Here is a 25,607-nt window from a genome sequence, read left to right on the forward strand (position 1 = left end):
TATCTGCCCCCCCACCCCCAAAACCCAAAGGCAGCCTGAACGCGGGACTGTGGCATGCTGTGGGTAAAAGCCTGTAGAGCCTTTTGTCCCATTTAGCTCTATTTAAGCAATGGGACAGTCAGGCCTGCTTGACGTTTGAGTCACTAATTTCAATTCCTATTAAGGGTAATCTGTCAGAGCACTCACTAGCATTTGTCTAACTGTGCTGAACTGTCAACAAGCTGCCGATCACGCTAATCCGTTTTTTTAAAATGGTCCAAGGGTTTGGGGGTGAGAGGAAGGCCGGGTTTTTGTTCGCTCGTTTGCTGAACGTAGGGAGAAGCAGCTCTTTTCCAGATAATTTAGGGCAGGCCAGGTGATAGGCAGTGTCAGCGATGACCGAAATTTGGCTTGTGATGAGGTCTGAGGTGTGCATCTTAGCCTTTTCTCCTTGCGTGGTGGCCTCAGGGAAGGCACACCAGTGTGTGGTTAACTCTTGCTGCTTTGAGTGAATTTTGATAGAGCTCGTTCCCAGCACGGGTTTGGTGCCAGCTGGGATTCTCCTGCACAGTGCTGCACCACGGTCTGGCAGTCAGCACTGGCAAACAGGTATTGATGGTTTGGATGCGGCAAACCTAATTTTGAGGGCAAGATAGTTCAACACTAGCGTTGACCCAGGCACGCTGGGCGACGTGATGGGCCATACCAGCCTTCGTTTTATGGGTCTGCCATACTGATCTACATTTGCTGTGGTGTTTGGCTCTAACAAAGTAGGCTAAAAAAAAAAGTGCAAGAGACCTTTAATTTGCAGATTACAGATTGTTTGGAGAAACTTGGAGGTAGTTCATAACAGCACAACATCACTAAAATAATTAGGATTTATTCAGAAAACCTGTTCTTTTTAAATCCAGATTTTTGTTTCAGACTGTTAAGTAAAATATAACATTTATTTGCTGTTGCTTGCCCCAAAGCTATTTTGAGCTGAAGGGAGCTATTTTAGCACAGTGACCATTAGAGGAGTGCTAGATATTAGGGCTACAATTTCTAATCTTCTGCTTCCCGTCTGCTCATCTGAAATTGCTTTGCCTTGCCTGGAGTCATACAGTTTTCTTCCACCTTTGCTTTCATGAGCGTTCCTAGGCAAAACCACAGCCTGTTTGGAGGGCACAGGAACTACTCAACCACTGAATCCTATTGAGGATTTCAGATTTCACAAGGAACGATGAGGTGAAAGCAGGCAAACGTACACAGGGGAAGAAAAGCATCGCACTTACATGACCCAGGTCATGGAAGAGCAGTCGGAAGGTGCAGCACTGAAAACTCATGAAATTTAGCCATGCGCGGCTTGACTGAACAGCGCATTACAGAACTAACTATGCTAAAAAAAACTGTATCCACAAAAGTGGCTGAAACCAGAAAAGTAATTTTCTGTTCCTAGCTTCTGCACCTAAGCATCACCTTAGAATATGAAGTATTGATTGCAGGTCTTGAAGGCAGTCACAGGGAGATTATTGTTGTGATTTGTATAGTCAGTTCAGGAACATGGTGTTCCCCCAACACCACCGTTCCCGATACTTAGGTAACGTCAAGGGAAGTCGTATTTTTCTTTGTGTCATTCAGGAGACAAAAGACTATCCTGTGCTGGTGAAGAGCATAAGGAAACAAATACTGCCAGATGTTCACTGAAGTATAACCTGCCCTTAAACCGGACAGCTGAAAGTATGCCTTCAGTACCCTGCGTATCCTAACGCTATCCGCAGTGGAAGGACCTGGCAAAAAAGCTGGAGAAAAGCACTGACCAAACTCCTGGCTGAGTCCCCTGAGCACATGAGCTGTTTGGTTTGTACCTGTTCCCAGGATTTCCATCGTTCTGTCTATCACTGGAACTTCACTGTGTGTTTGAGAGCCATCGTCAATGTTTAAGAAGCATTTGAGCTGTATATCCAAATAAAAAACCAGCGGCTGCTGTTGGACAACTACTATGCACCATTTGCACTGGATAAAGAGTGTTTGTGTGGGGAGCTGAAGAGATGCACTTAACTCAGAAATAGCTCTCTTCCTTGGAAAGCTTAAGGTCTGAATCACACTGTGTTGGCTCAGTTTTTAGCAGACAAGCTATCACATAGGCCTCCCTGTAGGCGAAGAGTCGTCACTGGCATCAGGATTAGCAGCCAGGTTCTTTCCCTTTGAAAAGTAGGGAATAATGATACTGAAGGCTAAGGCTGACTTTAAGCACGGTCAAGACAGGAGGATGCCCAGGGCTGGAGGCCTGGGGAGGTGGGCTAGCAAAACTGGGAGCAGGAAGGGTCCACGCGCATCCATGCTTGGCCTACGCTGGCCCAGCGTTCCTCACTGTTCAAAAGGAGCCAGATAACAGGTCCCCAAATTGAACTTTGTTATTGCAAAGATGGGGACAAAAGTTATTTTGCTCAAGATCCTTGAGGCATTAACCACTCCACTGCTGCCTATGAAGAGGAGAAGCCAGCCCTAACACATCCATGGTCGATGCTGCCCTGAGTCAACTGAAAATACTAGTGATGTGGGCAAATAGGAATACCGGAGGGAAATGTGGAAACCTGGGAGGGGACAAGACAGCTACGGAGCTGAGGTTCCTGAAACAGCAAGCTCGTGACAGACAACACTAGCTTCACAGACACTGGGGAACGTAGAGCAGCCTCTGGAGCCCACCTGATAACAACCACAGGAACAGAAATGCAAATATATGCAGATGCTTTTTTTTTTCTTTCCTGGAACACAGTGTAAGTTGATGCCTAGTCCTTAAATACCTGCCACTTCTGATTCCCAGCAGCCCCGAGGAAGTCTTGAGGGGAAAAAGGGGATGAGGGAACTAGTGCAAAGTTTTTGTAGTTAGCTCAAGATACAAATTACAGATAGGGATTTGAAAACACTTCAGAGATGTAGGATTTTTTGGATCTACACTTTTGGTCTCAGTGGCCTGCCACTGCAGTAGCGTTAATTTTCAAGGCTCGCCTCTAGGTTCAGGACGCAGGCACCACCACAGTGGTAAGAAATGTGGATTGGGAGCTCCTGAACCAACTGGTCGCTGACTATGAGTCAGGGGAATGACCTTGCAGCAGGCAGCTCACGGTACCTTTCTCGGAGCCATGCCAGTATAAACGGCGCTGGCATCTCTGAATGCTGTTGAAACCATTTTGTGAGATTCCTGTGTTGGCCACTTCTACTGCTGCCTTTGCACCAAAACTTTTGGGTGGGTGGGAACAGAAAGAGACTACTCCCTTCTTGTCCCATAGCAAGGGCATCTTTGCAACCTACTCTTGGGACTGTCTATATCTATATACAGATATACAGAGGATATGGACAACTCATATCTCTTGCCTACATCTCTGTCCATTAGCATCAACGATACACATACTTAACCGACTTAAATCTCACCCTTCCCTCCCAGCCCCACCCATACTGAACTGTAAGAAAACACCGTGAACAAGTTTTAGAAAAAATACGTGGCAGCGGTGAATTTTCTGGATAGGTCTGGAAGTGATTTGTAAGAGGAGTGAGGGTAGAATACTTGGCATTTGGACATTTTAATGAATCTTCCCAAATAAGAAAAGAAAAACATTTACTTATAGACTTTAAGCTTCTCAGAGCATCAGTAAAGCTCCTGACACAGAGCCCAATGCTGTATTTATATGACATGGAAATTAACAGCAGCAGAAGCAGCGCTGCAGGCTTGGAGCCTACTCTGAGAGCAACAAAATGGCTAGGGGTGCTCTTGTGTTCATTCGAATTCCTTCACCGTTCCTGGGTGGTGAAATAGGTGGATGCCGACACCTGCCACTTCAGGTATGGTTGCGAACTTTAACATCAATATGAAATCAGCGTTTCTAACCGTATTCAAGCTTGTGCCCTCATCAGCTCAACTCCGTGCAGCACAGACAGGAACCAAGAGCAAAATCGGACTGCGTCACAGATGTAACATGACCATCGGCAAAACAAGTGCAGAAAGAGATCATGGCTGTCTCGTCAGTCAGAGAGCCTTCCTTCGATATCAAAGGAGAATAAGATGGTAATGCTTTTAAATTTACGTCCTGAGCATTTGCAATCCTTAACTTCCTTTACCAAATTTTGTGGTCCTTAAACAGTCAGAACTCCCAAGAAAATTGCACGTATTTTGCCAACAGACCCAAAGCATTAATGAACACTGCGTCATAATGCCGCACCAAGGCTGAGAGATATAATAAACCCCACTTTACAAAGGAAGGAAACCAAAATACAGAAAAATGAATCAGCTTACACAATGTCACACACACTAGTGTCAGAGGGAGGAAGAAATCACAGCTTTCCCAAGCCCTTTTGCGGCAATACGCAGAAAACCATTATGGAACAGTTAGCCATGTACAGCTAACGTATGGTAACGATACCATCCCTATGCGCAAAATCGCTGCCGCCCTACAGAAATACGCCGTGTCCCCTTCTTAGCCTTGTTTCTTGCCAGTCCCACAGATTTACCTGCTGCCAGTAACCTCAATTCCTGAGTAATGAGATTTACGGCCAAAGTTTCACATGGAAATAACTCCTCTCTTATCTCTGCCTCCTTACCCTCCCTGCATTTAGTCACAATTCACCTCTCACTGTGGCAAAAAGATGGTAGCAAAAGGAATAAAAACTAACGGGTCCCTACACTGAACGTAGATACCAAAACCTCAGGCGTATGCCTGAGGAAGTATACTGGCTGCCAGTTACACCTCCTTCAACAGACTGAGAAATGCCATTAAGAAGCACTAGCTTTGGAAATTAATGGGGTCCTCCACCCCACAACTGCGGTGGGGAAAGATGCAAAGGGTTGTCCGTTCAGACAGCACTCAGTAAAACAGACTCAACCCACCCATCTCCCACGCAACCAAGCATCGCTCCTTAGTCCAGCTCCTGGCTGTACAGGTTTACCTCTGCGGCTGCCTTGTACTGTTCCTATATGTGTGTGTATTTACACCTGTCTGTCTTGCTGCAGGGACCACCGTTGTTGCTGCTATTCCTGTTGTTCCCCTGCTCTGCGGAACTGGCGCTGCAGGAGGCAAGGATGCTCCAAGGGAGCCAGCTACAGCCAGCGAAGGCTCAGTGAGTCAGGAGGGGTTGTGACGACTGCAGTAAGACTCTGAAATTCCCTACGGAATCTGGCAGGAAAGGAGGGGAGGCAAGAAAGGTGGAGATGGGAAAGAGGATAAAAAAGTGGGGAGTGGCACGTACTGTCTGTTTACTTCTTCCCTCCCCGTTCTTACCACCGCACTGCCGTTGGAAACGGCATCCTCCCCTCTACGGTACTGCGCAAAATAATGGAGTCGGATAAAACCGCAGTGCGTACGGCCTTTGTAACCGAACAACCGAAATTCAGTCGGGGTGGGTGTATGCGTGTAAATACAGCCCTTCTCTCTCTCCCTCTCTCTCAGACTGCCGTTCAGAGGACAGGCTGCTGCTGAAGTAATGGAGACGGCGGACGCAGTATGTTTGAGGCGGTTCTGAACCCAGCGGTTGTTGCTAAACAACCGGACCTGACGCTTGAGATGTCAGCGAGTGAGTAATATAGATTAAATGCTTATGCTACCGTATCCTTAAACTTGTTTAAGCCTCGATATGATGAAAAGCTATGGAATAATGTTCCCTGCCATATGAGAAAGCAAAGTTACCACTCCACTGCATAATCAGGAGACTTCCTCGGCCAGAAGGACCAAGCCCAAAGCCGGTTGTGTCCTCAGCACTTCCAGGCAGAGTTGCCATCTTCTTTGCTGGTTGCTTTAAGAAGAGAGGTGAAAAAATAGTATAGTAAATGGTTAAGAGAGAAAAATGCTCTCCCCTTCATTTCCTCATCCTCTCTCTGGAGCTGCTTTCTGCCCTCAGTCTCCCATTCATCCTTACCCAGCCCTTCCCAATCCTCCTGCAATCCCTGCTTTCTAATGCTGCTATTTCCTTTGCAAACCTTTACAGTGCCGTCACTTAGGGCTGCCTTCAGCTCTCTCTGGTGTTGCCGAGCCCATGGCAAACTCACACTTATGCAAATGAAAGCTGAGTTTGGGCAAGAGTCTTTTTCACTTCTTTAATTATTCCCACAACCTAATTTCCAGGTCCAATCCCTGCCCCGAGCAGTTTACAGTCCTGCTAACACTTAATCACCTTATAAGGGAGAAGGAGGACAGCAAGCGAGCGAGGAGAAAAGCCCCAAACCCCATTACTTTCCCCTTCCCCGCGGTTTGCAGCTCTGACACGTCATCGTCGCAACTGCACGGCGAAACGAAACCTCCCCGGCCCCCGCGCGGGGCACCCACGGGTGCGGGGATCAGGCTCCCGCTGCAGCGAGGAGTTAACTGCTGCCTTCCTGCCCGCCGCCCCTGCCCGAGGGGCGCCCAGCAGCCCCGGGAGCCGCGGCGGGCAGGGAGCGGGCAGGGAGCGGGCAGGGAGCTGCCGGCACTTTGAAGCAAGTGAAATCAACGTTGAGATTTGACACCCAGTCCTCGACCAATCCGGGAGGGCTTTTCACCTGCCATCACCTCCTCCGCCAATCGGACGGCGCCTTTGGGCTGAGAGCCCTCCCCGGCCAATGGGGAGCCAGCTCTGCCACTTAGTTAATGATGCAGCAGTACAGGGAAGACTATCACATGTGAGCTGGAAGGCTGCCAACATGGAGACACGGAGAGAGCAAGGTAAACAACTTTCCAACGCCAAAATGATGACATTTAATCCCTAAATGCTAGCTTCCCGTCTCGACTCATCCTTAACCCCTTTCAGCTGGTGTGGAAGCGTCTGGAAGGCACCGTCTACCTGTCCCCAGTGCTTTTAAAAACTGGACGACATGCCCTGCAATGATCACTGCGTCACCGTTTACCACTTTCCGAACTACGCAGTGACAAACCTCCAAGCACTGAAACGCAGAGCGCCTGTTAACCCCTCCACCGAACCCTCGCCAACATGCCAGCCTTTAGAGAGACCGGGGGGGAATAAAAAGCCCAAACAAAACATGAAAACAGCAGTCTTTGCAAAGTTGTCATCTCTCCCCCACGACTACTACCCTCCTCTGCAGTACAGCAATGCCGGCAAGAGTGACATTAGTACAACCTGTGCCGTCGTTCCATTGAGAAAACAGCTCTGACGCAGAACAGAGCAATCATACCCAGCCAAAATAATAATAAAGGCACTCTGGGATCCGAACTTAGGGACGCCGGGGGAAAGGGATGCCCTGCAAATAATTAAAATACGTAGATGCAGCTCAAGCCCCATCCTGATCAAAGGGTACGTACGTGGGAAAGACGAACTGGACCGAAGAGCTCTGCCCGTGCACCATCTGCGCAGTCCTCAGCCCTCCGCTCGCTGTGTAGCGCCGCAGAATAGAAGGTTCCAGAAATTTCCTTTCCGTTAACCCTTTCGGTGTCTGCCCACTCTCCCTCCCCGCGGGATTAAGCGCGCCGGGTCTCCAGCATCGTCAATGGGCGAAGCCTCCTACGCCAACCGAGCCCAAATCCGATCTTTAAATGACACTGGATGGTGGCAGGAGCCCAGTCCCTGGTGTTGGTGTTACTTCTCTTTCTGGAGCCCTCTCTGCCTCTCTTGCTGCCTCTCTCCCCTCTTGCTGCAGCAGGGCTGTTGCTGGTAGACCTATCGACGGAGCTTGCTCTCTCACTCTCTCGCTGAGCTCTGTGACGCAGCTCTAAATTCTCCAGCCTGCTCCCTGTGTTATAAGAGCGGAACTGCAGCTTTCCAGGGAGCCCGTGCCAGCGGTGCCAGGGCCAGGCAAACCGAGGGGAACGTCGCTCCTGGACTCTGCACCTTTTTTTGGTAATTATTATGTTCCTCACCTCTGTTTCTGTGCTTCCTCCGAGGCTCTCAGCCTCACATCTCCTTCGCTGCTTCTGAGTCATACTTACTAGGTTAACTCTTTTAGGATTGGTAGTCAGCAATACAAATCTCGAACAAGCGCAGCTGAAACCACAGCCAACTTTGTGGTGGTTTCTGCTTTAAAAAAACCAAAGCAAATCTTCTTGGCTCTAAAAAACAAAAACACACACGCACACACACACACGTTCCAGTAGAGAGTTAGTGCTTTTTGATTAACTGTTTCGGTGACAGGAACCACTGCTTGACTTCCTAAAATAAAATATTTTAGGCCCACATCTTGCAAATACTTCGCAGGCAGCTACCCTGAAGCACAAGGCAACTTAAAAGGAACTGCTCCTGTGAACGAACGCAGGTCTCCTGGGCATAAAAGCAGGAGGCTACTGCTGGGCCCACAAGACCCTGCTATGCTGGCCACAAGACATTGATCCGACTGTGGTTCAGCCGCTGGGCAGATGCACGGTGTAAGGTGACGTACTGAAAGTGCTAGAAAGCTACAGGCTCTTCTTAATCTGAACGGCATTAATAAGTGTTATCACACACACAGATTCAGAATGCTCAGCGTAGGCAGGGGAACTAATAACTGCGTTCCTGGAGTCACCAGGCTCCAATAATCTCTGTCAAAGAAAGTCCACAAACAGCTATGGATTTCAGCACAGCAGGCATCAGCAGGCAAGGGAAATTTTGCAGGCAGACGCTGTCTCCTTGCCCCTGCCCCCTTGCACGAACTCTGGTGCCTTCAGCCGACTTCAGCACCGGGCAGGGGAAGCACTGCTCTCCTGTCTTGGAGCCTTAAAACCGGAAAATGTGGAGGAGGATCAGTGGTAGATGCAGCATCTGGGAATCAAAGGGAAGCTAATGGAAAGCCAGCACTGTATGAGGGAGTTCATGCGTCAGGCTGCATATACAAAAGAGTGAGCGAGAGAGCCAGCAGTCCATTTGAAAAACACAGAATCAAGAGGGAGATCACTACTACACAGCTACATCTGCCATTTTAATTCCGGACTTCAGAGCTGGCTGCAAGCTTTGGGTTTTTCACTACAACCAAAGCTGAAGTAACCACTATTTTTTCTCTTCACAGCGTCTGAAGAGCCTGAGCTATTTTGGGATTTGTCTGTACTACACTGAAAATGACACCTGTTACGCACAGGCACAAATGAGAAGAATTGCAAGCTCCCGGTTTCTCAGATATGATTCTACAAAAAAAGGAAAAGGATCCTGTCAGCTAGGGACCTGGGAGAGCAGGGCAGGCTCTCGGCAGGGGGATGAAGGGGATGACCCTCGCGATTTGAACAGTCAGGCACCAGGACAGAAAATGTAAAAGGTCTGTTGTAGCTGATGCAAGCGGAAATCAAACCTCCGTGTGACCAAAAGAAGTAGTGCTTGATCAACTAAATGCCACAAGACATGGTTTTTTATGCAATCAAACCCCTGGGACTTCAAGCCTTACATATACGCCTTGTGGCCAAAGCTGCAAGCATTAACTGCTTCAGTTAATGAAGGTAAAATTGTAAGAGCGCTGCGGCTACTTAAATGAGTCACCCAGCAGTGATACTCGCTAAAGTAGGCCAGTGTTGTATGCGATGTTCAGCTGTCTGTGCTGGTTTTAGTTACCCCTGAGTTATCTCAGCAGCTCCACCAACACGCAGGGTCAGAGCGGATTTTCCGCATTCCCCGTTTTCCCCGTCAGCGTGTGGCTGATTTACAACGCACCGCTTCTGTGCAGACGAGACAGAGGCCATCTCGCTGGACCTGCGAGACCCAGCGAAGCTCTGAACGTGATTGCGTACGGCACTGGAGCAAGATAAAAGACTCGGAGGCTCAGAAATGGAACAGTTGACTAGTGCTTTTAGCTCACAGCGATTTTGTCAGTCTCGTGGTACATTAAGAAAGTAAAATGGAGCTTTGATTTATTTCAAATTATATCTTTTTGGCTGCTTTTAGGGGAAAGGCAGCATTTATTTTATGGTTTACTTTCATTTGAAAATGACCAGCCATGGAACATTTCTACCTTTACTGGACTGTAAGTATTTACTTTACGGTGGTACTGACTCCCAAGAAGACTCAAAGCCACGCCGCACTGCGAAACACTCAAGTGCGCAACTAATAAAACATGGCACGATGGAAAGTTTCAGCACTTGGAACTGAATAATGAGGCCCCAAAAAATAGTGTCTTCTCGCACAGTTGAGTCAGTTAAATGTTGGACAGGCTTTGGCATTTTCTGTGAGCTGAAGCAAGGAAACAGAGGCCGTGATTCCATGGTAGAAATCTGTGCTGCTTTTCTGGTTTAAGTGGAGCCCACGAACATGTTTTGTTACTACTATTTTTATTTTTTTTTTACCCCCTCCAAACTCTTGTCTAAAAGCAGGAAGCAGAACCTTGGTTTTGTAAAAACTGACTATGAGGAAGCAAAGTCCCAGCCTAGAAAGCAAGCTTGGTAAATGGAACTAATCCACGGCCGCGGTGGGAGGCAGGGGAGATCAGTCTCACCGAGCAAACGTAGTGTAAGTATCCGTTCCGAAGCGAGGGGTGACCTAATGGCTGACTACAGCTGTGCCTTGGGTGCTTGCAATGCTGATTAAAACCCAAAAAAGTTTCGATAGTGCTAGACGATGTAATAAGGTGTCAGGACTTACAGCTTGACTGGTTCAGGCTGGGTGTTAGGGGACAAATAAATCTCTTCAGGAGGGTGGGAGGGATTGAACCCCCAAGACTACTGTCAATTGACAGTTTCCCTCGGCATCATGAAAGGATCAGGGAACAGAGGAAGCGTGGCCTTGCTACAGCTTGTGTTCCAAAGTGTATGTAAAGGTGCATCCTCGGTTCTCTGGCATCTCCCACGCTATTTTCTGCTGTCATGCTACAATGACCTTAATAGCAATACCATATGGAGGCTGACGTTACAAAACTCTAACCCTCATGCACGTCATCTAATACCTTATCGGTGCTGTGGGTGATAAAATAGCCTCGGCCATCCACGGAGGAAGGTCCTCGGTCTTTTTAATGAGGAATGAAACCCTCGTGGTACCACCCGCACTTTCAGCTTCCTGGTGGTGAAGCCTTGGCTCAGGTTTCAGTTTAAATGCCATCGGCCACACCTTCCTCCGACTACAGGAAACTGTGATTGTTAAAATCAGGGCATGTTCCTATTTAACTAAAAGGCTGAGCTCAAATAATCCAAAGGCCTCGAATATGCCAAACAAATTCCTGCCCAAGACACAGCAAGTCTGTGCAGCTGTAAATTTATAACCCCTCGACCTCAATATCCATGTAAATGACATCTCGGCACATCACCTCGGGGAGCGGTTGGTAATAAAGAGAAGGAGCAAAGAATCAGGCAAGGGCCACAGGGGAAGGTAAAAGTTAACAGTAATAATGCTTAGCAGCGTGTTCTTCAGTTTACCACCCAAAAGTCCTGAAAGTTCCTTTAAAATGCAAAATAGTACATTTTTCAAACGATGACGTGGGATAGCTCTTTTGCAGAAGGTGGGATTTGTCAGCGCTACCTCTTCCTCTCCGAACACTCACAACCCCAGCGAAACAGTGTTTTCCAACAACAGTCTGTCCCAGCCAGCTCCGTTCAAGGAGTATCAGCAGAAACACTAAGATGATGGCCCATCCGTCAGGACTGTTTCCCCTAACCCTGACCAGGCAGAGGGTGACTAATTTTTAAAATTGTCTTTTAATCTGAATTTTGTACTAGTAAATGGTCCTTAAAAAAGAATCCTTACTTAATTCTTTGCTAAAGTAAAACAATTGTCTACATTGACTGCAAATAAAGATGTAGTGTTAGTTGTAACCTTCGGGAACTGGTAAGTTTTTAATGTTTGCTTATTTAAAATTAATACAATTTTGCATAGAGGAAGACTGAATTAAAAAAGGGTTAAATAATTTGACCCACATTGTATGTGGAATCAGCATCAGTGCTGCTATGGAAGTTTGGGAGTTCCTTGCTCCCAGATTTTACTTAAGTTGGGCCTCTTGCTTAATTATAGACCTTATTGCCCAGACGGCCCCCAGTCATTAGTGAGCCGTAAGCGACATCTCGAACAGAAGCTGCCGAAACAGTGTGGCTTTTAGAGGAAATTGATAGGAAATTACTTCGAGGAGGTACTTTCATTTTTCAGAGAAAAGCAGAAATAAGACTTCGAAGCCTTCCATCTGTTTTCACATGTGCAGGGACAATCCGTGGTTTTACAGGGCCATCCTAACAGTCGCCAGGACGTGCAGGTTTCCAGGAAACTGGAGACTGGCAACTCCAGAATAGGAGTATTTGCTAACACGGCTTCCAAAGTCCATGACGGTGTGCCACGCATCAGGCTTTGTTCCACTGTGACAATAGAAAAGTTACAGATTCACAACAAACATTTAGGTTTAAGGGTTTTTTTTTCCCGAAAGGTTTATTGTTTTCCAGCCGAGTTTCATTAGTGAATGCCAGAGAAATGGCTTTGCAATATTTTCAGCACTGCCTGTTCATTGCTAGCCCAGTGCATATGCATGCTATTAAACTCACTGGGGTCCCAACCAACAGGAGGAAGAGCAGGCAGGTGTATAGCAAAAAAAACCAAAACCCTTCTGAAACAGTTTTAAAGTTGATTCTGTGCACCTGCTTGGGCTTGCACAGCTGACTGCGCAAAGGTCGGGCTGGGGATTTTCATAGTGCTCTTTGCGGGGTGGTTCAAGGGAATTAGATGGAATAGCTGGTGCTGAGATCAAAAGGCTGCAAAGCCAGAGGTGTGGGTTCGTTCCCAAGAGCTGCCGGGGTTGTGCTGGCATTGGGTAGTGGCATTTGCATAAAGCACTTGCATTCTTTGTGCAAGCCTAGCCCACGCAATACAGCAAGTACTGAAATGGAAACCTGCAGGTGAAAACCTGGCCCTCCCTTTGAAAAGATGGAGTCCTGGAATTTACCCTGTGAAGTCTAAGAAAATCCCAGCTGGAATTGCTGAGCTCCTTCCCAAAGGGGTGGCACCGCATCAACATATGAGCTGCTTCAAAGCAGAGCTTACGCCCTGGGTTGAAGCTGGGTTCGAGGTATTTAGCACCCTCGACCGACAGCTCTGCTCGCTCTGCCTGCTGGCTCGCAGCGTTCCTGGTCAGCACGGTGACAGAAGCGCTGCCCGGAGGTCGGCGTGGCGGCTCCGCAGACCCCGGCCGCTCTGCCCGCCGTGGGAGAGGGAGCAGGGGCAGCCAGGCTCCCCCAGCTGCAGGTCTTGCTCGGTTCCAAATCTAAGGAGCCAACAGCGCTGAGACAAAAGTAATTATTTCAGCTATTAGCTGCTAAGAATAGAGCCGGCGGGGGTGCTGTGCATGGCTGAGGTGCACTGACAGCACAGTCGGAGGTAGCAGGGATTGCAGTGGAAGCACAGAAATAGCCGTTCTCCGCGCTCAGCACTTTGAAGCTTCATGAGTCACCAAAATACACGGTGGGGGGGGGAGAACGGGGACAGGTGGGGTGTAGCAGAAAATACACCCTGCCCCTACATGTAAAGCAGAACATGCCCCGGGGCCGATTGCTGTATTTCTGGGAGAGACCAGCATTTTGCTGAAGAGCCTTTTTTTTTCCCTAAGGAGAGCATCTTCCCAGTCACGAGGCAGCGGACCACCCTCACACTTCCCACCCGTCAGAGAGCACGGCTGTCACAAGGAAAACTTCAGCTAGACCCGGTGCCCCTACGCTGCTCAAAGGTACTGTTCCTTTGCCCGGGAAGGGACGCGGCCCTCGGGGAGGCACCGAGCCCGCTCCTGCCTCCCAGCGCCCTGCTTGCCGGCCCTCCGGCCGGGCTCACGCGGGGCACGAGTATTTGCAAAAGCCAAACATTACCAGGGGTGGGGGGGGGGAGCAGGACGGAGGAATCGATTGATCTCCAGCCAACTGTGTGTCGCGGTGTTTTCCTAACTGCTAATCTTACTTGAAGTTCCCTTTACAAATACATTATAAGGTTACGCATGAACAGCGGGTATTTAAATATGGGATCGGTAAATGACCAGGTGCTCAGCTGGCCGTTCGTCGACATCTTTAACATCTTCCCCTGATGCTATTTAGCAAAAATCATACTGGTATCCCTGCGTGTTTTCACTCCCTGTAGCTTGGAAGAGGCAATTTTCTTTCCGTGCTGTTTGTGCAGCCCAGGGTACAACACATTCCTGATCTATGACTAGGTTTCCAAACTACATAGTAAAATGAATAATAATGATAGTAAAAGTTGTACAACTTCTTTTATACGGCAACCTTTCTGTTACTTTAGTAATGGAAATTCCAGCTGTTGTTCATGGAGGAAAAAAAGGTTTGTTTTTTGTGAAAACCACCTACACCCAACTGAAACAAAACCAAAAAACCAACAGATTGAAGGTGTAAAAGAAAAATTTTATATCAATCCTGGGTGCAACTGCAGAAAGAGTTCAGCTAGATAGAATTAAACATCTCAGCTGGAGCACGGACAGGGCACCAGACAGCTTGCTAAAAATAGATTAATCCTAATTACAGCCACACTTCTGCTTTTTCAAGGCTTCCCGTTTCACGTGGGGACGCAGAGGCTGTGAACGGCGAGGGGGATCGGTGCCCGGCGCGGCAGCAGAGGGGACGGGGGGTACATGCCGCCGGTATTGCATAACCCCGGGAACACGCCGTCCTCCGGCAGGAGCGACAGCAGCGTCCAGCCTTCGGCTGCAGGCTTAGCCCAGCGCCCGGCCCTGCGAATCCCCTCTCCCCGGTTAGCAAAACCAGACTAAACCCCTGGAAAACAGGGTTTCAGGTAACGTGTGCTTTGGTGGTTGAAGATTTAAACATCTCCACCTTCTGTGAGCTCCCCGAACCACCGGCAGCCCCGGGGGAGCTCGGTCCTGTGCCTGAGCTGCCGGTGCGGGTAAAACCCCCCCGGAGCGGTCCCGTGCGCCGGTATGTCCCGTAGGAGCTGCCATAAACCCCTCTTGGATTTATTTCCTCCTGGACAACACTGACACAGAGAGCTGACTTAGTATCTCGTAAGCAGAATTACAAAACGTTTAGTATGAAAAAAAGGTATATAAGCCTCTGCTTTCCAAATTATGGTAGCTTATTTCTCCCGTAAAGCCTATGAAACTATGGAAAACAACTATTTTCCCACCTTAAAGAATGTGTATTAATCGCCGACTTAAATATTTAACCAGCAAAATATACTGCTTCAGCTAGAATAACTTAGCTTTGTTTTATCAGAAGTAGGAGCTTCTGATGTCAGAAGCAGGAGTCACTGCTATGGTTTTCTCGTTTCTGTACCAGTAATAGCCAGGTAAGCACGAGGGCCCCTCTGCTTGAGGTGGGTCTCGCCCTGCACACATCGCTGCTGCTGCGAACAACAGCCAGCGACTGAAAGACCTTCTAGCCGGTAAAACAAAGGAAAAATTCATCAACCGCTCCTTCAGTATCTTGGATTCAAGTAACTGAGGAATAACTCTCCCACAAAAACAGGGGGAACAGCGTTGAGTTTCATTTAAAGTGTCCAACTGAGCCTGTTTGGATGTTTTGGAAAAAAATAAGTCCTGCCACCTCTAGGACCATCGCAGCCATCACCAAGGGCAGGATCTGAAATGCCGGCAGCCCTGCGTGCAGGGCTGTCAGCCCTGGACTGGGACTTGGACTCGGTGGCACGGTGCTGGTCGGCTGCCTCCCCCGCAGGAACAGCGGCGCTTACGGCCCGGCCGGGCGGCTCTCGGAGGAAAGGGGAGCTACAAAGAGGGTGTCTGGAACATCCCCTGTCAGTTTTGAGCAGGACTGTCACTTCAGGAAATGGTACTTTTGCTTACAGCTCATCAGAAAAGATTTCATTTTGCACTTTTGAGATCCACTTGCCCTCTGCACTGAAACGCAGATCCAGGATTTGGGGCTTGCTCTTTGTGTTTTTAATTAAATAAGAAAGATGTGCTGCAGAACAGCCGTACCTTTGGGCTGATGGGTGCTCACCTGGGCTGGGAGAAATCCGCCTGCACATCCCTGCTTTGATCTCCACGGAAGTTGGTCTTGCAGCTCCAGTCTCCGGTATCCCAGCTGAGTTTGTAGCAGGGTTCTTGGCTGTCCCGCAGTCCGGGATGTCAGTCCTGCTGTCACCTCCCAGCTCCCTGGAGTTACACCCTGGGGACAAGAAAAATCTCCCATTAAGAAGTTTTGCCAACCTTAATATGACAAAGCAATATTTTCCAATCGGGAAATGAATAAACAGGGAAAAATGTGTTTAGACATTCCTAAGCAGCTTCCTTAGCGTCACTGTGCCGCCAGCAGACTGTGTCTGCCAGCAGACCTCCTCCTGTCCCCGCTGCTTTACGGGATGCACCTACCGAAGGGCGGTGGTGCTGTGTGTGTGCAGAGAGGCTTGGCCGTGACTTGGAAGCACCTATGGGTACGAGGGCACATCTCGCTGAACGCCTGTGTCTGCCACCCCTGCCTGGAGTGACTGCTTTCATAAGCATAGCGAGAGATTGGGAAATCTGCTGTGATTCATGCGAATCGCTCCAGTCCCCGCGCCCACCCCCGGCACAGCACCCACGAGCGCCCAGGAGCTGCCAGACGCACGCAGAGCGAGCACCACGCCTGCCTGCAGCTCGTCAGCAACCACCGGCTGCCAAGTCACTCCCAGAGTATTTAAAACTCGATGCCACAAATTATTTGTCCTTATCTGAAAAATTCCTGAAATGCTTTTTATTTTTGTTACTGAAAATTATCATATTCCGAGCTCAGCTGAATAAACCGACCCTGTCGCCAGCTGCGGGGCTTTGCTGTCCGTGCTGGGTTTGGTGCTGGCAGGTACTGCCTGAATTTTATCTCTGTCTCTTGTTTCAGCCTTGAAACTGGGATTGTAAATTATTTTGGCCAAGGATAAACTGTCTTTGCTTGTACAGCACTGAGCCACACCGGCCTCTGGGTCTCAGCTGAGGCTTCTAGACGGTTCTAAAAATAAGTAATTATGAGGTATTATCTTTTAAAAATACTTGTAAAAAAGAGGGAACAGAAAGAGACTCCTTTCCCAGCTGTTTTCTCCTCAAACTGCCAAGATTATTTTTTTTTTAAACTGTGTCTTTTTGGTCAGTTCTCTTCTGCAGCCGTTCATAAAACAAGGGTACACGACAGTTTAGATGTTAGGACAGGTATTCTGCACTTGCATAGCAGTAATCATTTGAAAACCACCAGTAAGTTCTAAAATCCAAGCAATTAACAAAATAAAAATTAATTAAACTCAAAAAATTCTTTTATGCACAAGTTGATTACTCTTCCCAGCAAGAAATTATTTTGCTAATAAATCTCAATTAGAGGTTGAGGTTTTCCTTTCTTTTTTTTTTTTAAGAAAAAATAGATATTGTCATTTTTCAAGGTATTTTGGATTATTTTTCTTACGTGGCCAATTCTGAATAGTCACATTAGTTGCACTGCAGATTTTTTTTTCTCTTTCCAGAATGGGAGACCTTTGGAGTGATTCCTTTGTATAATTCGTAAGTAGAAAACAAAACATTAAACATTACAAAACAAAACAGATGAAAACACTTTCAGCTTTGCTCATGTTCCTGCCAACTATTTTCCTTTTAAAAAAAAAAACCCACACAAACCAGCTCTTCTCAGCCCGTACGTGACTGTATCGGTTTACTCCTTTAAAGGGGAAGGGAGAGCTGAGGATTAGTGCTCAGTCTGCTGGGAGGGCCAGCGCCTAAGAAATGGCAAGGACTGGTTTTAAGCCTCCAAGCCAGCTTCTATTCTCCTATATACTATTTCTCCTCCAGAAAACCAAGGCAATAAGAATACATTGTGATGAAGGTGCAAACTTATAAGACGACTTTGAATACATACTTTGAACACCAAAGGTCAGCCGTATTATTAAGAGATTCACAGTGTGAATGCCATTCATCTGCCCACCGACACGAGCCTTGCTCTTCCGATCTGTTCCCACGCATCACTTTTCCTTCCTTAGAGCTGGACCAACAAAACGACGGGTGCAATACTTCAAAAGCCAAGAGTGTATTGTGTTTCCAGTATTAGGATGGAATATCTATATGAAAATATATTTCCAAGTATTTCCAGCAGGCCCTTTACCTCCTCTTCGTCGATACCTGCAGTTTCTTTCTTTGGGAGACAGCAACAGCTTGTGCTGGGCAGCGCGCAGAAATGAGCCTGGCAGAACTGTCCTCCCCAGGCTTCGGTACGGCCGTCCCGTGCTGCAGGTTACTGCGGAAGAGAAATAGCAGCATCCCAAAGCGGTTTCGTGGAGCTTCCAAACCCACCTGTGAGTAACGGCTGTGCTCGGGGTAGAAGCTTCTTTTTTTTTTTTTCCCTCTTTTTTTTTTCCACTCCAGGCTTCACTTGTCCCTTGTTGGCCTGGGAGGTTTTCACCTAGTCCTGAAGATGATCGTGCTCTGGGGACACTCAGAACTGCCAGAAATGTTGCATCAGAGTCTGTATCAGCTCCAGCCCTCCGGTCCAGCTGAAGGCATCTGCTTCGCCTCCGAGATGCAACCATGGTCGAGAGGTGAGGTGTGTGCCAGCCTCTGGGAATTCCTCTTACGTATTCAGTGCGTGAAAATGAAAACTCAGAAAATCAGAGCTTACGTAAGGCCTTAAAATTTGGGGCGCAGCAGTAAGTAATAAATAACAGGTCACAGGGCTGAGGCGGGCTCCTTCTGCCGCAGCCTTGCAGGAGGCTGCTTTACCCCCACCCCAGTTCCATCCGTGAGGCTGTTGCGCACAGTGATTTCTCTTTGGGAAGTTTTGGGAAGTTTAACCTACGCAGTCGGGGCTGGGTGGGGATGCGGGGGGTTTGTGGTGGCCGCCACTCCGGCCGTCGCTCCCTCAGGTGTGTGCAAAGTGACGTGGGATGTTGTGCTTCATGTGACAGTGGCCCGAGTTAACCCGAAGCCCTATTTTCCATCCGTAACCATGGCAACCTGAGTTATCTTGCAGAGGTGCCTGTCACCCCGTGCTAGTAACACCCTGCTTGTCACAGCCGAACCTACAGTCCCGCTGCTGGGCTTGTCCACGTGCACATCCCAGTTGCCTGAAACGGCAAAAAAAGCCCTGCTGAGCTCAGGGTGGTGTTTGCAGGACCACTGTTTCCAACGCAGTTCTGGCGGAGGCTGAGTGGGAGGTGGGGAGAAGGCAGAGGAAGAGCAGGATACCGGAGCAGTTCAGGCACAATCCCGGCTCTCAGCAGCACGATCAGCTCCTTGGCAACAGGAGGAAGGTGTGTCAGGGTGGGTTCCGGCTCCAGCACCAGCTCCAGGAGAGAGGAGCATCACCGCTAACGGGGCTTGTCTAATTTTGCCGTGGAGCACTTGAAAAGAGAGAATAAAGTAACAGCCTCTTACTGAGTGCATTACGCGGCAGCATGAGGTCCTTTGCTGTCCGTTTTTATGAAACAGCTTTCATACAACAGCACTGAGTTTAATTGTGTTCAAGAGAAAGTAAGTTGCCTTTACCGACCCTGAGCCTGCACAGGAATTTCTCGTGTGGAGAGGGAAGATGGCCGGTACCATGAACGGAGAGAACAGATTTGGGGTTGGGCTAGATGATCTTTGAAGGCCCCTTCCAACCCAAACCATTCTCTGATTCCTTGATTCGAAATGCCTCGGCCTTTTAGACTATCTCGTGGTATTTCGCAGTTGTCACTCTTTAGGAGGTACTGTCCATCTACTTGATCAGAGCAACTGTTATTCCTCAAAAGAGGAGTAGGCCTTGAAACCTCCCAAAACCTAAATCATTAGAAAGGTTTTACAAGACTTTGCCGTCTTTTATACAAGACTTTGCTGCACTTGTACACTAAACTATCGGTAATGAGAAGCTAAAGAGTTAAATCAAAATCGGAGCGATCCAACAGAGTCTCATAAAGTCTTTAAAACCAAGGTAAAGGGAAGAGATTAATGTATCTTAAATAATGAAAAATACATGGATTCTAAAATTATTATTGAATGGATTCTTAGTAGTAATATTAGAAGAAAAGTCATTTCTAAGCAGTCAAAGACTGCTGATCTGGCAGTCCTACGCTGTAACTATGATAATCCTGGTTGCATGGAGGCTCCAAGACACTAATTCCAGTTAGTTCTACATTGGGTGTGTCACCTCACACACAGAGGAGGACAGAGAACACATCTATATCATTTCGTAAACAGACAAACATGGTTTCCACACTCCTTTTGGTGTTGCACAATAGTACCGAAGGGGTTAGGTTCATCTCTGAAGTGAAGAATTGCACAAAAAAGTAAAGGCTGCTGTAAATGAGCCATCAAGAATCATCCCCACATGAACAGAGTTGCCCAGGAGATGTGATGGGCACCCAGCGACGGGCTGTGAACTGTCAGGGACCAGCAGCCAAAGCAGAGCATGGGGGAACAGTGTGCATGAGGAACAAAACTGTGAGATGTCGGCAGACGGTGGTAATTCTGCGTCCCCATGCAAAGACACAAAGAATTGCTGCGTGGCTCGGGGCGGGAAGGGAAGCTGTGATCCCAACTGCAGCACATGCGCCGACCTTGCTGCTCTGGGCTGATCCGTTTGCCTACAGTCCCCAACCGATGATAACCCAGTAATAGAGCTTTTCTCCTTTTGAAAACGCTGTCCGGCGTGTCTGCCCGCATCTGTAGGACGTTCAGCTTTCGAAGAGGTATATCTATGGCAGGGTAAAAAGTCCAGGGTATTCATCAGAATTCAGGAGTCTCTGAAATGGGAGCTTGTGCAAGGAAGTGTCTTCTGGCATTTAGGGTACCCCATTTCGGTCATCAACAGGGCGAGAAGAGAGGTGCTTGAGGGGGAATATAAGGAAGCAGACCGGCTATGACAGGTGAAAATAAGGCCATCATAAGTGCCCGTCAATGAGCCAAGAATGACTGAGCCCTAAATCCCAGTCTTCCCTCTAACACATACTCTTTCATCAGGGCTACCTCCCGGGAGCTCCAGCATCCCCAAGGGGTTCGCTTTTCAGCCTCTCTCGTTAGCATCTCCCTTGTGAGATGTAACAGACGCATTCTGTAACGTCGTCCTGGAGTTCTGCAGCTCCTTTGCTGGAGACGGAGCATTTCTTCACCTCTCAACTGCAGCTAAAGGTGAAATGTGGAGGAGGTCACTGGCAGGAGAGCCCAGGACGCCCCAGCTTTTGCAGGTGAGCATTTGGTTCTGCACAGCCTCGACACCAATCCCGCCACCCCCGGGATATGAAATCTGGGTTATATAAAGCCATTCCTGCCTCAAAACGGTGAGGTTAAAATAAGGTTGTCCAAGATGAGAGCTGCCTCGGGAGGACGATTCACTGCCTGCGCCAAACGTTGGATACAGGTGGAAACTCAGTGCCCAGTGCTCCAAAGTACAGAAACACACAGGCCGGAACGATGGGAGCTTCTTGAGCGTTCAGGGTGTTTGCAGATGTTCTGGAAAGTGAGTATGTAGTGAGCTGGCAACAGCTGGAGATGATACAAAATCAGCAAGGTGCATCCATGGTAAACTAATGAGGAGTAAAGGAAGGATCTCATGATGTGTACTGGCTGGGGAAAAAAATTGATTAAATTCAGAATTTGTAGGTTCAGAGTGATAGATTAAAGAGAAAAAAAAACGCAAACCGTTACTGAACATGATTCAAGTTTCTCAGAAGTTCACGGAGAGCTGGCTGCAGGGTGTGGGAAGGAGCGCGGCTACCTGCCACAACCGTGTGCTCCTTCCCTGGGTGCTCCCTACCAGGCGCCGTGAAAGGCAGGCTCCTGGTGTGATGGATTTGCGCAGTCCCAGCAGGGCAGGGCTAATTCTTATATTTGCATCATTCCATTTAAGTGGCAAACTGTACCGAGCAGGCAGCGTGACAGTCCCCAGTCACAGAGCACTGCGAAGCCGGAGAATGCCAGATAAACACACCAGAGAGAGTTTTATACTGTATCTAACCACGGTTCCTACTCATCTCACAGCCCAGGAGAGCCAGCGCTGAAAACTGCACAGGTAAAACATTTTTAAAGGGTGCAAAGCCCACATTATTCCTCCTGTCAGTGCTTTATGACAACAGCCAGCTGACAGGTGTGCCGTGGAAGGCCCACCACGTGAAAGTGGACCCAGGTAAGAAAGTATAGGACTGTAAGAGAAATGCTAAATTGTACTTTAAAGGCAGATATTTCTTTCCCAGAACACTGATGTAATTCCTACAGCCCAAAGAACAAAAGCTTCCCTCTGTAAATCCATTTCACAGAGAGCACTAGATGGGGAAATCTGTCACGCTTAGGTAACCGGCATTGGAAGGGAGCTGCTCTGAGTGGCCCAGGGTTAATGTATCAGCAAGTTTCGATGCTGGAGATGTAGTAGTTCAGTGACTGGAGAGAATGGCAGTGATGGAAACCACTGAAACCAACACGCAGACGCCTTGCAAAGACAGACAGACGGAAGTCGTGTTATCAAGACCACACGAGTTTGTTTGAGAAGGACCTACTGCCTTCTAATAGCATGGAAAAAAAACCCGCCTGACTTTCCATCTCCATGGTAACTCCTTCCTCCAAAGCACTGTGAATGCAGTTTGTTTCCTGTTCCTCTAACTTCTTTGATGGCTCTAGAACAGAGCAGTCAAGGCTGAAGTGCTGGTAACGCACCTGCAGCAGGCCAGTAGATGAAGAACCATGTCTTTGCCTTTGACAGCAAGCAGCGAGTTGAGCTTCTGTCCCCCGCAGGGAGATACCTGTGTTACCATCACTCGGCTGAATACGTGCGGAACGATGATGGACTGCAGAAAAAAGCCACAGGCAAACTCTCCGCCGAAGAGGATCCACACTGCTCCAGCCTCTCCTCTTGCAGGAGTTAGTACACGAGTTGCACGAGTTGCTTCTAGCAGAGGTCCCATCTCGGGAGGGATCCCTCTGTCTGTATCCCAAAGGGCCTTTGGAGGGGTTAGTGACGGTACAATAACAGTATTACTGTAGGTAACTACCCACGCTGGCCTTCGCTGCCCTGAGCATCCGCACGCCCTTTCGTGTCACTTGTCTCCCCTGTTCACCTTAGAGGACAGCCACGGTGAGGCCTCAGAAGGGCCAGGCAGGGCGATGCTGCCGTACAGAACCCTGCGCCAGTCTGACAGAGCGAGACAACGAAAGGGAATGATCCTGACTACCAATACACAAACGGACCGCGAACACGGCTGCAGGACGCTTTGTCAGCAACCGATAATGTAGGTAAGAAGCATTTTGTCCCGTGGGCAGTGTACGAGAACATGTCTGAGTGAAAGAAACTTCAGCGTCTTAGATATTAAAGTTCCAAAATTAAACCCTTGTTTATATAACGACGGGGTCACTGCTGCAGAACACGGGAGTTTGCAGCATGGTACCAAAAAAGGCCCTGCGAAGCGCAGACCTTCCTACGGGGCACCGAGCCTCCTGCAGAAGCAGGCTCCGGGCTGTGCTGCCGCTTGCCCGGGGGGCTTTCTGCTCGCCGCTGTGTCTCCCAGGCCTCCCCCCACTCATGGCCCTACCTGATCCACCCGCTCAGCCGGCACCGCTCCATCTTGTGCGGCAACCGGGCGAGCTCCCGTCCTCCGGCCGGGCTCTGCGCAGGCAGTGGGGCCGCACCGGGAGCCCCGGGAAGCGAAGATGCTTGCGGGTCACTGGTGTCATTTGCTTCTGGAGGGAGAGGGATCCTGGACCTGAAAGCAAAGGGCTGCTTTAGACTTAACCCCGGTGTTCAGATCCTCATCCTTGCTGCTCAGTAAACCTCCCCGGGGGTGGCTGGGGTGGAAGAGCAGGGGTGCTGCTGCTGGCTCCTCGCTAAGCATGTTACATGAAGTCATCTCAGCATGTTTTCGAAACCTGTCCTTCCTTTGCCCTGTCCTCTTACACTGAACAGAGTCAATTTGCAGGCCACGAGCTGGATATTGTGGATTTAAACAAAGATGCAAACTGTATTTTTTTTTTTCTCCCCAGAATAAGAAATGAAACTGGTAACGAAGACGTCTGCAGTCACTCCAGAAAACAGTCAAATATCCTGGCTGCTTTGGGTTGGCTAATTACAAATACCAGCACAGCAAACTACAAGTAAGAAGATTTACACACAAAATATAGAAAACAACTTTATGGAGCTTCCCTACTGCAGAGTATCTTTAGAAAGCCTTCTAGAAAGCCTTTTACCACATTACTAAACACACCTTTATTTATTATTTTTTAAGAAAAGAGCAGAAAAGAACTTAATCCAAACTAAATATTTAACCAATTATTAACTAACAGTGATGGATGGTAAACAGTCCTAGTCCCACGCTAAACCAGGACTTTAAAGCCCATTTATCTAAGCTAAAGCTGCTCAAGGGGAAAGGCAAGTTTATTGAGTAAACTTTGTCTCGGCCACCTCGCTATTAAAACAGTCTACAAACAGAAACTACATCGTATATTCCGTGAGAGAAAGAAACAAAAGGAGCAAGAACCCAACAAACCGTCGCGTGGAGGTGACGGTGCCGCATGGAGCAATTATCCGGCAGTATAAAAGCAGGGGAAGCACGAAGCTGCAAAGCAGCCACTTTCAGCCCCTCGTGGCCTTGTGTGAAAACAGGAACGAGGGAGGGACCCCCCTCAATTGCACCCGTTGTTCCCTTTTGGCCTGGGACAGTCAGTCCCACTTGGCCACGAGGAAGGCGTGAGCCTGGGCAGAGTTCGCCAAGGTTTTATGCATGTGGAGCCCTCGCTAAGTGCAGCAGAATTAGCCGCTGCTGCTGCTGGTGATGATTATTATTATCATGATCACTCTGAGGAAGCAGAGCAGCCCTCAGCTCCCACCCCCGCACCCCCCAGCGTGGGACCCCCCCCCAAGCCCAGGGTGCCTTTGGCGGGGTGGGGGGGGGGGCTGCTGGAGCCTGGCTTGCCTCCCCCCATCGCGGTGGAGTGCAGCACCCCAAGGTGGGGGTCAGCCTCCCCCACCACCACCCCTGGAGTGGGCAGGTGGGCAGCGGCAGGCGAAGGGTGCAGGCAGGGACGAAGATTTGCATGGGATACTCACGGAGTGTGTTTGGGGTCCTCCCGGGGTGCGGCTGGGGTGCTCCTGGAATGAGGCTGGGGTGCTCCCGGACTGTGGCTGGGGTACTCCGGGGAGGCTGGGGTGCTCCCGGGACGAGGCTGGGGTGCTCCGGGGACGAGGCTGAGGTGCTTCCGCGGAGGCTGGGGTACTCCGGGGAGGCTGGGGTGCTCCCGGGACGAGGCTGGGGTGCAACCGGGGTGCGGCTGGGGGGCTCCGGGGACGAGGCTGGGTGCAACCGGGGTGCGGCTGGGGTGCTCCCGGGACGAGGCTGGGGTGCTCCCGGGGACGAGGCTGGGGTGCTCCGGGGACGAGGCTGGGGTGCTCCCGGGGACGAGGCTGGGGTGCTCCGGGGACGAGGCTGGGGGGCTCCCGGGGTACGGCTGGGGTGCTCCCGGGACGAGGCTGGGGGGCTCCGGGGACGAGGCTGGGGGGCTCCCGGGGAGGCTGGGGTGCTCCGGGGACGAGGCTGGGTGCAACCGGGGTGCGGCTGGGGTGCTCCCGGGACGAGGCTGGGGTGCTCCGGGGACGTGCCCGGCCCCGCTGGCCCCAGCCCCGGGCGGCCCCGCCCGCAGCGCCGCATCCCCGCGGCTCCCGGGACCCGCACGGGGGGGGCCGCAGCTGCTGCCATCGGCTGGGGCGGAGCGGGAGCGGCGGCGGGGGGGTCCCCGGCCCCCTCCCCGGGCCGTCCCCACCCCCGAACCCCCCGGCCCCCCCCGCCGCAGCGCCGCGGAGCCGAGGCCCCCCCGCGCCGACTACAACTCCCAGAAGGCAGCGAACGTCCCCAAGGTGGGGGCCCGG

At 49.6% G+C, this 25,607-nt stretch overlaps 5 long non-coding RNA genes across 7 annotated transcripts; 3 read left to right on the forward strand and 2 right to left on the reverse strand.

Moving 5' to 3' along the window:
* Nucleotides 1–1,482: 1,482 nt before the first annotated feature.
* Nucleotides 1,483–10,053, forward strand: LOC142067323 (uncharacterized). Its single transcript, XR_012663989.1, has 4 exons — nt 1,483–4,024; nt 4,967–5,073; nt 5,403–5,526; nt 8,918–10,053. It is a non-coding gene; the product is annotated as an uncharacterized LOC142067323 (long non-coding RNA).
* A 107-nt stretch (nt 10,054–10,160) lies between these two features.
* LOC142067326 (uncharacterized) lies at nt 10,161–16,246 on the reverse strand. Of its 2 annotated transcripts, none has more exons than XR_012663993.1 (3): nt 16,148–16,246; nt 15,777–15,944; nt 10,161–12,167 (listed from the first exon to the last, which is right to left on the reverse strand). It is a non-coding gene; the product is annotated as an uncharacterized LOC142067326 (long non-coding RNA). The 2 variants fall into 2 exon arrangements; XR_012663992.1 differs by having other exon boundaries at nt 16,051–16,155.
* On the forward strand, nt 13,228–15,990 carry LOC142067324 (uncharacterized). Its single transcript, XR_012663990.1, has 2 exons — nt 13,228–13,525; nt 14,346–15,990. It is a non-coding gene; the product is annotated as an uncharacterized LOC142067324 (long non-coding RNA).
* A 1,896-nt stretch (nt 16,247–18,142) lies between the features above and the next one.
* LOC142067325 (uncharacterized) lies at nt 18,143–25,125 on the reverse strand. The gene is made up of 3 exons (XR_012663991.1): nt 24,792–25,125; nt 23,281–23,451; nt 18,143–19,125 (listed from the first exon to the last, which is right to left on the reverse strand). It is a non-coding gene; the product is annotated as an uncharacterized LOC142067325 (long non-coding RNA).
* Nucleotides 21,641–24,167, forward strand: LOC142067322 (uncharacterized). Of its 2 annotated transcripts, none has more exons than XR_012663987.1 (4): nt 21,641–21,770; nt 22,015–22,301; nt 22,455–22,984; nt 23,729–24,167. It is a non-coding gene; the product is annotated as an uncharacterized LOC142067322 (long non-coding RNA). The 2 variants fall into 2 exon arrangements; XR_012663988.1 differs by having other exon boundaries at nt 21,678–21,770; nt 22,048–22,301.
* Nucleotides 25,126–25,607: the final 482 nt, after the last annotated feature.

This window comes from Phalacrocorax aristotelis, chromosome 21 (assembly GCF_949628215.1).
Source record: "Phalacrocorax aristotelis chromosome 21, bGulAri2.1, whole genome shotgun sequence".
Taxonomy (NCBI): domain Eukaryota; kingdom Metazoa; phylum Chordata; class Aves; order Suliformes; family Phalacrocoracidae; genus Phalacrocorax; species Phalacrocorax aristotelis.